The sequence below is a fragment of the Erinaceus europaeus genome (genome assembly GCF_950295315.1).
Source record: "Erinaceus europaeus chromosome 6 unlocalized genomic scaffold, mEriEur2.1 SUPER_6_unloc_21, whole genome shotgun sequence".
Taxonomy (NCBI): Eukaryota; Metazoa; Chordata; class Mammalia; order Eulipotyphla; family Erinaceidae; genus Erinaceus; species Erinaceus europaeus.
Genome location: NW_026647127.1, coordinates 661,942 through 673,851, shown reverse-complemented (window position 1 = coordinate 673,851; position 11,910 = coordinate 661,942). Strand labels below are relative to the sequence as shown.

General features: G+C 45.0%; 1 long non-coding RNA gene across 1 annotated transcript; it reads left to right on the top strand.

Annotated features, from left to right (window-relative positions):
- Nucleotides 1-256: 256 nt before the first annotated feature.
- Nucleotides 257-1,596, top strand: LOC132536150 (uncharacterized). The gene is made up of 3 exons (XR_009547820.1): nucleotides 257-327; nucleotides 865-906; nucleotides 1,562-1,596. It is a non-coding gene; the product is annotated as an uncharacterized LOC132536150 (long non-coding RNA).
- Nucleotides 1,597-11,910: the final 10,314 nt, after the last annotated feature.

The window sequence follows — 11,910 nt, the reverse complement described above, 5'->3', positions numbered from 1 at the left end:
CCGGGCTCCAGTCAGCACACAGCACATAGGCCCCAGCCCTCCCTCTGCTGTGTTCTCAAGGCTCAGCTCAGTGGGCAAGGAGCCACAGAAACACACCCACCATCTCACCAGGAGAAACCCAGCTGCTCCCAGAATGCTGGAGATGCAAGCTAACTGCACTGTGCTCTGTTCCCTCTCCAGGTTCAAGGGTCACTTCAGAATCAAGTATTGGGTGCCCCTGCTGGACATTTGGGTGGCACCCAACATGAAGAAACCCAAGAAAGTCTCAAGAATCCGCCCATCGCTGGTCTTGGGCTGGGCTGACCGCAGCTTCGTTGTCTCTTTTAAGTAAGACTGCAGCCCGGCCCTCTCGCCTCATGACTCTCAAGGGGGAGCACAGCTCCATCTGGGGGTCTATTAGCCAAACTGTGCTGACCCCCTCAAAAACACCTGTGTGCTGTCAACTGTCCCCAATGGATCAGATTCAGGCAAACACATACAACTGCTAAGCCCTCTGAAGGTGGCGACCAGGGGCTCGAACCCATGTCCTTGTGCATGGTAACATGTGCAGTTAACCACCAGTATAACTGCCCAACCCCCAACACAATTTATCCTCCATCTAGAATTTTTTCTTTCCAACCCAGCAAGCTGTCTGTCAAAGAGAAGGACCCTCACCACACAGTAACAGGACAGGCCTCCAGACTCACACAGTCCCACCAATGTCTGTCAAAGAGAAGGACCCTCACCACACAGTAACAGGACAGGCCTCCAGACTCACACAGTCCCACCAATAACCACCACGTCGATGTTTACACTGGCCAGCAATCACGATATGTTTGTGTGAATTTTATGCATTCTAACTTTCTTTCTCCTCTTGGATTTCAGATCAGCTGAGAGGATGGAGCAATGGTATAAGGAGCTTTGTAGGTATGTCATTAGTTCACATATTTCAAATCATTTCTTAAGAATATTCTGTTTATTTTATCAAATGAGAAAGGAGGAGAGAGAGAGAAAGAACCAGGTATCAGTCTGGTACATGTGCTTCTAGGGATTGAACTCAGGACCTCATGCTTGAGAGTCCAATACTTTATCCCAGGCCATGGTACTTCAAATCTTCAAGTTCTCAGAATGCAGAGTCCTAGCAGTCAGTGCTTCTCCCTCTTGTCCCCCTTCTGTCCATGCTGTGATGGGAGCTAACATCACCCCGGACCATGTATTAAACTGCCATGTCTTAAGGGCAGGTTTCTCTGTGGGGTGGTTGGCAAAGCAAATGCATCTGCCAGCCCTATAGGCCAGTGAGGTTCTGGCCTGGACTCCAGGCAGGAAAGCTGTGAGGACAGGATCTGCAGCCCTGGTCTCAGTGATCTGACAACATAGCTTTTTTTTCTTTTTCTGGTATCTGTCCATTCTCCAAAAATACATTTGCATACTGTTTCTCTCATTAGATCTTGCATATATCTTTAAAAAGTTGATATCTTGAAAAAGTAGCGGAAAATACTGAAGTAATCAGCCAAAACATAAGTTGATTAGAAAACAAGCTAACAGCTATTCTTCTGTTTTGTGTCACTGTGGACTTGATTAGCAACATTTACAGTGAGAACATGGACTATGTGGACGCCATGGTGGAGTATGCGGAGGACGACATCAGTGTAAGTGTTTCTAAGACTAGAACGTACATGTCCATTCCAAGCTCCTGCCTTGGACAGAAATAGATCTAGAGATGAGGGAAGAATCCAGAATGTACCAGACAGGAAAGTGTATTTCCTGCAGACACAGAAAAGGAAGCTGGGACTATATGCAACAATAATTAATTTGACTTAAACATGGAGAGAACATGGCACCTGAAATGTCACGATTTTTTTCCAGAAGGCTTCTTCTGTCAATCCTTGATGTCTCTTGCACTGAACTGTTTTCAAGAGACAGCTTTTCCATTCACATGGATTTTTTGCATATACAGAGTGTTCTGTGTCGTTTCCAGTAGATTATTTACCCTTGGACAGGGTGATACTTTTAAGTGAAGAGAAAATAATGACCCCAGTTTTCTTTATTCAACTGGAAAAAAGCAAGAAAGGGTGTGGGGGAAGACAGTGGTGCACCTGGCAGAGTGCACATGTCACCATGCAAGAGGACCTGGGTTCAAGTCCGTGGGTCCTACTTGCAGCAGGGAAGCTTCCTTAGTAGTGAAGCAGTACTGCAGGTGTCTGTCTAGTCCTCTGCCCCTTTTTCCCCCTTGTTTCCTCTCTATAAAATAAAATGAAAAAAGAAGACAACGATGGCAGCCAGGAGCAGTGGAGTCATGATGCAGCCACCAGCCCTGGTGGCAATATAGTTCTTTGTGTATCATTTGATTTCTAGAATTGCAGTGCTGTATCCAAGATATTTATAATGAAGAACAAAGATTTTTTTTTAGTCTCCAAGGTTATAGCTGGGACTAAGTACCAGCACTAAAAATCTACTGCTCCTGGAATCCGTATTTTTCCCTCCATTTTACTGGATAGGACAGACAGAAATTGAGAGTGGGGAGGAGAGAGACAACCGCAGACCTTCTTTGTTGCTAGTGAAGCAATCCACCTACAACTAGGGAGTCAGTGCCTTGAACCCGAGTCCTTGCGCTGGTCCTTGTGTTTAATATTACATGTGCTGAACTAGGTGTGCCACTGCCTGGCCCTCCAAAAACATTCTCTTGCCTACATTTTCACTAGTGACTGAATAATAGTTAATAAGCTCACATAAATATAGGGGTAGATTTCCATGCTCAACCCACTCCAAAGCTCTGTGTCTCCCATAACAAATAACTCCATAGTTCTCACAAACATTGAGATAATTTGACACTTAAATTTGGGGGAGGGGGACTGAACGTGACTACGCTTAGTGACGTGAAAAGGTGAAAGCTACTAGGTGGCTTCACACATTTATGGAATACAGAGAAATGAGTCATGTGAACTTGAGCATAGAAACTTTGAGTGTCTGTCTCAAATGTGTCGATTTACTTCTCTCACTGTGTTAGGATCCTTAGTCATTATGAGCTCTGGTAGTTCTTCTTCCCTGTTTTCTGTATTGTTCTCATGAGATCTGCTTACAGATATATTAGACCCTTTGATAATGCATGCAGGTTCCTTGGGCACTGTATGCTCTTTGTTCAATTCTCTATCGCCTTTATGGTGGAATGATTTATACTGATCTATTATAAAACCAATTCCTCCTCCACTCTTGTCTCCACTAGCAACTTAGTGTGTCAAGAATATGCCTTCCACGCACCTGTTTGAGTTCACAGATTATAATGTGTAAGGACCTGGGTACCAGCCCTCTTCCCCACCTGCAGGGAAAAAGCTTTGTGAGTGGTGAAGCAGAGCTGCAGTTCTCTCTCTCTCTTTCCCCCCCTCTCTCCCCACCCTCTTTTACCCCATACCTGTTTCTGGATGTCTCTAATAAATAAATAAAATTAAATTAAATTAAGTATAAGCCTTTCCAGCTGGGCGGTTAGCACAGCGGGTTGAACACACAAGTCCTCATCTACAGTGACCCAGAGGGGAGACATCACAAGCCTGGAAGCAGTCATGCAGGTGTCTCTCTCTGTCTCTTCTCCCTCTCTGTCACCCTCCTCTCTCAATTTCTCTCTGTCCTATCAAATAAAATAGAAAGGAAAAAATGGCCACTGGCAGTGGTGCCTGCCAAAGCTCCAGTAATAATGCTGGTGGGACTAAATAAGTACTGAATATATGTGACTTTCAGATATTTTTTAAGCTACTAAATGATTGGTTTTAAATTACTTCAATTTCTTCGCTAATTTTTATCCATCATGAACATATTTCTGTTTATATCATGTCAATAGGTGGAGTAGAAGTTTGTGGGTTTTTCTTTTTTCTTTTGCATAATTTGAGCATCTGCATCATGTCAGGGTTGGCCTTCACTCTGCAGCATTGATGACACTTTCCTGCTTCTTCATATACCAGGCAATGCTTCTCATCACGTTGGGGGAAATGTGGGTTTCTTCTTTCCAATAATTTGATTAGATAGCTGACATATTTTTTAAAGTTTAATTTTTTAAAATATTTATTTATTCCATTTGTTGTTCTTGTTATATGTCTGTAGTTATGATTGTTGTTGTCATCGTAATTGGATAGGACAGAGAGAAATGGAGAGAGGAGGGGAAGACAGAGAGGGGGAAAGAAAGATAGACACCTGCAGACCTGCTTCACTGCTTGTGAAGTGGCTCCTCTACAGGTGGGAGCCTGAGAATCGAGTCGGGATCCTTACACCAGTCCTTGTGATTAGTGCCAAGTGTGCTTAACCTGCGGCACTAAGGCCCGACTCCCAAGATAGTTGGCACTTCAAATTACAAATTACTCAACTGGGAGTTACCTGTGTGTATATCCTGAGACTAGAGAGCAAGCAGGAAGAAAACCACATATCCTTGTCAACACACTTCAGAACATGCACTGAAAACCCAAGGAATCACTAAACTCTAGTGTTGACTCTAAACCACAGTCACCCCCAGGGTTCAAGTAGCTTTGGGACTGGACACAGGGCTCTCTCTCTCTCTCTCTCTCTCTCTCTCTCTCTCTGGAGAAACAGAGTTGCTGGGAAATGTGTTCTTCCAGAGCTCACTCCCAAGGTTGATTGTAACCCTGAATTCTTTCTCTCCCAGGACTCTGAGGAAGATGATTAGGGACCTGTGAGTTTCAGAATGGAAGAAACCACAGAGTCACCTGCAGGTGAGTGTCAGGGCAATCTGAGAAGAGGCTGATTGGAGTGAGAAATTAACTGCAAAGACTCAGAGTAAATGGTTTCCAACTTCGCTTCAATACCTTCTGACAGGGAAAAGCACAGGCAACAGGCCTCCGTGCATTCAATAGACACTGACCAACTCACTGCTCTGTAACAGGCTCTAGGGACAGTCCTTGCTTCTCTACTTCTTTCTCTGTGGCAGATTGGGCTGCTCTGTAGAGCTCTTCCTCATGAGGAATTCATGGCATTCCAGGCACAGGAATGTATAAGAGCATCTTCCTCTTTATTTTGTCAACATTGTTCTTGGGCACATGTTAGGGCAGGGTCTCCTGTCAGATTCAGGGACACAGAGACACAGAGACAAAGAGACACAGAGAAACAGCCTTCTTAGCACAGAAGGTCCAGGAGAAGGCCCGTGTGTCATATTCTACCTGAGGTGAGTCTCTTCATGGTCAGCCTGGACCTAGACTGAGGTTTCTCTCCATCTAGATGGCAAACATCTGCAGGAGGATGAAGTGGGCCAAATGCCAGCCACTGAGGAGCTTCCACTAGCAGCGGATGACTCCCCCAGCCTGGCATGTGGAGACCATCAGGGGAGAGGGGACCCCCTCGGTTCCTGTAAATGCCTCCTACCAGGTCAGATCTTCCTTCCTGAAACAAGCTCATGACCCTGAAAACCAATCCCATGGGGGGACGCAGGATTGGCAGGAATCCAGTAGCCCCCAGAAACCATGCATGTCTTCAAGAAAAACACAGCTCCCTTGTTAAGCTGTGGGCACACTATGTGGTCATGATGGGCTCATCACGGCACCTCAGCCTGAACCTATGCTTGGATTTCTCTCCTCACAGACTGTGACTATCTCCATGAAAATGGAATAGTACCACCGCAAGTGACTGAGGACCTGTCACAGGAACAGGAAGACTCCAGCTCAGCTTCCAGCCGCCAGGAATCCTTCCTTTTGGAGCAGCTACTAGAGGACACCCCAGGTCAGCTCCTCCTCAAGCCTGACCAGGTCCCCAGGTCAGGTCAGCAGGGGAGAGGGGAACTGCACCCTTTGCTGCAAGTGCCACCTCTCTGGCCATCTATCCCCTCCTGAAAACAAGCTCAGGACACTGAAAACCAAACTCCCTGGGGAAATGGGACCAGAATATACACCAGAATTAACAATGACCCAGCATGATAACTTCCAGTGTCAAGTTTACAGAAACCTCTTAAGTTCTCAATTAAAAAGCCAACTCCAGTTCCACACCTGCAAATTCAGTAAAAATTAGGGACTCCTGGTCTCCTGTCTTAAGTCCTCATTAAACATTTTCTGGCTGATATGCAGGAATCATTTCCAAGATTTTAGACTGTTTGCTCTCCCCATCCGTCCATCTGCAATGGTGTCAGTGAGGTAGTGGACCCTCGGCCCCTTGGTTCTCCGAGTCCTTCATCCTCTCACTGCCTCTGCTCTGCTCTCTGGGGTGCTTCCTTTGTTCATTGCTAAACCCATGGCTATATTCACAGGTATCTGTGCTGGAGGTTATTCTACCTGGACCCTGGGCAGCTCTGTTGGCAGAGGCCACCAGAAGGGCATCTTGGTGGCTGTGGGCCAGAGCAGTGACACTGTCACCGCCCTCCATGATGTGGAAAGAATCTGGCAGAGCTCCGTGTCCACCCGTCTGCACGGGGCCCTCTCATGGCTGCCTCTGCTGGACCTCACCGCCTCTGAGCTCAGGGTTGACTATCTGATGGGCTATGGGGACAGGGCCACCCACAAGGTGTCACTCTACAACTATGCCCTGGGCAACCCCATCATCCCCGTGAACCTGGCAGTGGAGGATATCAGGGACTGTGTCCATCTGGTCCACCAGAAGGAGGAGGCCACCCGCACTCAGTTCTCCTGCCTCATGGCCGTGCTGTGCACCCACAACCATACAGAGATTAATGAAGAGGAGAGGGAGGAGTGAGGCCCTCCATCCTGGTCCCCTGTTCCTGTTAGAGGTAGGCGCCTTCTTCCTGACTGATGCCAGTGGTACAAAGGTGACCAGGCTCCTGGACACTGCTCATCTACACCATGAGTCTGGGTGAGCCTAGGCCATGTGAGATTAATCTAGCAACCAGTCTGTATGAGACGCACAGTGTTCTGCTTGATTGAAACAAGTCAAAAGAATCACATCCCAACAATGGCAAGACTTCATTCTTCTGGCAGCACAGTCTGGGTGGGGGCTGCAGACATTTGCTGTATTGATTTGAGAGGAAAGGTTTCTACTATGTGCTGACTATGTGTTTCTACTATGTGTTTTAATATATTTAATGCTTTTGATAATAATTAAATTTACCTAATGGCTAGAGACAGTAATTAAAATGGGAGGGAGAGACAGAGAAGGAGGTATACCTACAGCTCTGCTTTCCAGCTCCTGAAGCTTTCCTTTTCTGCATGTGAACACAGGGGCAAGAACCCAGGTACTTGCTAACTGTGGCATGTGTGCTCACCAGGTGGGCATCACTCAGCCCCTTCATGCATTTATCTCCTTGGAGAAATTTTCTCCTGGGCTAATACATTTCTTCAGGAATCAAGAGGAAGCTACTATCTGAGAATGTGACTTAACTAAGACAGCTCTCTGTTTTTCATTTCAGGCATGACAATAAGACAGCCTCCTAATTCCAAGATGGGAGAGTGACACCTACAGAAAGGTGCAGTGATGCACCAACTCAGACCTCTCTGAGCGGGGTCCAGGCAGCACCCTGTCTATCTACACCCTGCTCAGCTGCTAAGGAGCTCAGGGCTCCTCTCAGCACCTTGCTGGGGGCTCCCCTGGCAGGTCTGCAATCAGTGACGCCACCTGGGTGTCTGCTGGAATGCCTACAGCCAGCCTTCCCCTTCTGAGAACTGACCCTTTCTTTTTCCTATTAGTATGATATACAATTGAGAACAATTATATTCTAATACTTTGCAGAATTTTGAATTATTCCTCAGTCCTGCCATCTATGTGTAAAACTCCTGGTGGAAGACATGAAGCCATCTGACTAAGACACTTCTTTTAAACTTTTTGTCTAGTGGGGTCACAATGGAAAATGTCAACATTCCATATCCAGCTCATTTCATTTGGGTCATTTTCCTTGATCCCTTACACCCTGGTCTTTTCACAGAAATTTCTCACTTATTATTCTTTTCATGGTATATATGTAGTTATATAGTCTTTTACTGTACTTTCTTGCTTATTGCTATAATAAATATCACTTCTTGACTCTGTGCCTTAGATGACCCCTCTCTTTGCTCGGGGTCTGTTCAGCCCTTGGTGGGCTCCTCAGGGCAGCTCTGCATCAGCTGAGGTCACGTGTGTCTGCAGGCAGCTAACAGCTCCACTGTAGCTACTATGTGTGTCTTGCCTGTTCCCCAGGCCTCCACAGGGTGGCACCTAGCTTCCTCAGTGCTGGAAGTAGGGCTCCCCACAGCCAGACAGGCACTGAGGACTCCCACCTGTCAATGTCCTGGGGGCCAGAGCAAGTACATGGCTGAGTCTGAAGTCAGCACAGGAGGAGACAGTAGCAGAGACTAGAGATGGTGCACTTCTGATTTCTGGATGGCTGTTACTGTCATCAGCACACTTCACAGCAAAGTTCAAGGTGAAGCCTCTCCCACACTAGTCCCTCAGCTACTAGCCTTTTACTCCTTAGCCAGCACTTCCCAGACAGACGCCAAATGTGGGGACAATAGTTGATGGAATAGTCACTCATTCTGCTGACACTGGCACCTGCACACCACATGCAGGTCAGAAGTTCACAGGTCAAAACTGGCATCCTTGGAAAATGAAGGGCATTTTCCTAATTGTCCTTTCTCTAATCTCACCATCTCCTGCTTCCCTCTCAATTTCTGTCTCTACCCAGGTAATAGATAAGTAAATAGAATATTAAAAAGAAACATTTCTGAAAGAAAGACATTTAAAATTAAATATGGGTTTCTCTCTGTGTGTGTCTCTGCATCTCTTTCAAAAATAAAATTTATAAAAAAGAAAACAGACATTTAAAATAATATATTTCTTCACACATAAACTCAGCAAAAAATGAAGAGAAAGCATGATTTTCAGGGATTTTAAACACCTGCACATTGGGAGTACATGGGCCAATGAATGAGTGAGAGAAAGAAGGGGGAAAAAAGATTAAATATGAATGTTCTCTGGTGACCAAACAGGTAATATTATCCTCTACCCATTTGAGTTCTTCAGATACTGCTTAAGTAGGCATTAGAAAGACGGATTAGAGAAAAATAAGTGGCGATTAGTAATATGCACACCACCTTCACATATGAGACTAAGAAATGGTGAGGAACTCACCATGTGTTCTTCGATGCCATCTTTAAATAGTTAACACCGAGGACATTGTGAAGGGGTAACAGAAGGCCAGCTAGGATGTTAGCCAGAAGAGACATGGTGAAAAAAAAAACATGTCTGCACATAAAATTCTGCTTCCCTCACTGGTCAAATTTTCCCAAAAAGTTGTTCTTATCTCTCAAAAGGAATCTCCATTCTTCTCCTCCCATGAAATTATTTTCCCCCAAAGACATACTTTGAGGATGGTAGATTTATTTTTTATTTAGATTATTATTATTTTTTACCATAGCACTGCTCAACTCTGGCTTATGGTGGTATGGTGGATTAAACCTAGAACTTGGGAGCCTTTTTTGCCATTTTTCACAGATGTGTGCCTTTGGATTTTGATGGAGATTCAGCTTTAAATATGGTCCTCAAGGAGAACTAATTTACCTAAATCTATTTACAAAGAAAATATTCAAATCATTACTTGACTAATTGGGCTCAGGAATTTCCTAATTAACAAAATGTTGAACAGAACCCCTGGGCAATAGCTTACCCTCTGGCCCTTGAATTGTAGCTACTTCTTTATTAATCATAAGACAATCACCTATGCTAGAAGGAATAAATACCTCTGTCTTTCCACTGAATCTTTAGGCTTTTGGAAGTAGGAGAGAAGATCATTTTCTCTTGAAAATTTCATTCTAGACTTGTTACAGGATTTGCTAATGAGCTGAACTTGGATGGGAAAGGATGGGAAATTGAAAGCCATAGTAAATATTAAAAAGAAATGTTTCTGAGTGGAGCCAGACATGTTCATTCCTACTACAACCTGGCTTAAAAATGACAAGCTGAGAGCTGACCGCAGAGAGCCCTGAGCAGCCCCACCGCCGCCGCCACCTAGCTACCATCACACCCTGGGAGAAGCTGCAGCTGCAGCAGCTGGCCCCAGTCACCATCACCACAACCATGAGCAGGGTGGCCGAGACCCAGCAGCTGCCAGCTGCCCCTGCCCTCAGCTCCACCAACACCAAGCCTGGTACAATGGCAGTGGCACAGGGAGCGGCTGACCAGGCAGCTTAACATCGGTGGCGCCTGCTGGCAGGGACAAGAAGGTCAAGGCAACGAAGGTTATGGTAACAGTAAAATGGTTCAATGTAAGGAACGGACATGGTTTCAACAACAGCAATGAGCTGAAGACCTTAAGTGCTTGCTTTTTGCCCCTTGAGCAGATAACCAGACTATCTGCATTATCTATGCAGCATGGGGTTTTTATTATTTTTACCTAAAGATGTCTCTTTTTGGTAATGACAAACGTGTGTGTGTGTGTGTGTGTTTTTTTTAAAGGCCTGGTTTTTCTCAGTAAACCTTTAAAGGTTTTTAAATTATTTCATATCTGGTCAAGTTGAGATTTTTAAGAACCTCATTTTTAATTTGTAATAAAAGTTTACAACTTGATTTAAAAAAAAAGTCAACAAGCTGCAAGTATCTGTTAATAAAGGTCAAATAAAAAAATGACAAGGTGGTGGGGCGGTGGCACAGTGGGTTAAGCGCATGTGGCGCAAAGTGCAGGAACCGGCATAAGGATCCCGGTTCGAGCCCCCGGCTCCCCACCTGCAGGGGAGTCGCTTCACAGACAGTGAAGCAGGTCTGCAGGTGTCTTTCTTTCTCTCCTCCTCTCTGTCTTCCCATCCTTTCTCCATTTCTCTCTGTCCTATCTGTGTTCTACCTGCTGAGTCACCTCCTGAGCTTCTCTAAATGCTGTATGCGGTACAGCCACAGTTTCACTTCATCCTTGTGACAATCCTATCAAATCAGCATAGATTCTGTCCCCTTTTGAGTATTAGGATCAGAACTCAGTGATACCACTTGAACTGTCACCCCAGTGGGGCTCCAATTCATCCTCATGCAGGAGAGCAGGACAACTTTTCATGACAGACAAGGGGATAATGACATCTTGGCTGGCTTAACATATATACTCACAGGTTCTGGTGGATTAGTTCAGTACTTTTTTTCTTCTGTGCAGAGTATAGTACATCATTTTAAAGGTAATGCCTACCTAAACTTACAAAGTTACTATTACCATATTTTCTATGATTTTAAGGAAAGGCTAGAATGACTTTTCTTTTTAATGGGCAGAAGTAGAAAGAGTGAGAGAGACCGGAGCACTGAGGCTTTCTTTAATGCTATGGGGGCCCGGGCTCAAACTTGGGTCACACATGTGGCAAAGCTCTGCATTATCCAAGTGAGCAACTTTGTCAGTCCTTACAAGTGATTTAACTGCACAAGAACACTCTGCTTGCTGATTTCCTGCTTATTCATTTGTTTTAATGTAGTGCCATAAATGAGCTCTGAGCCTTGTACATATGCAACATCAATTTATGGCTTCATGCGTGGCAGAATACACTACTGAGAGACCTCTTTGGCCCTTTTTCTTTCTTCACTATCTGGGGGACAGGAGAGAAGAGGAGTATCACATCATCATTCTGCCTCATCAGGGGAGCTACCACAGTGCTATCCATGGGACTCCCATGTGGTGCCCAGACTCAAACTCATGGTAAGTTATATGTGCTGCCCACTGACTCATCTTGTCCTTACGACTGACTTCCTGAACACAACTCTTTATAACCAATGTACTGGCAGTGCTGACACAGGACTCCCTTCTGCCCAGGACACAAAGGCATAGTTATTTTTATTGTGTCCAGTGAAAGACCAGGGCATATCTATTCTGTGTGTCAATATAATATACTTAATTAACACTCCTTTAAAATCTGTAGTCAAATTGCCTATTATTCAATAACTTGGGCAACTGAGAATCTATGACTTCCATGTTTTCTTAAATCAATATTATATACTTACTTTTTTGCCACCAGTGTCTGCAACAATCAACCACTCCAAGTAGACTATTAT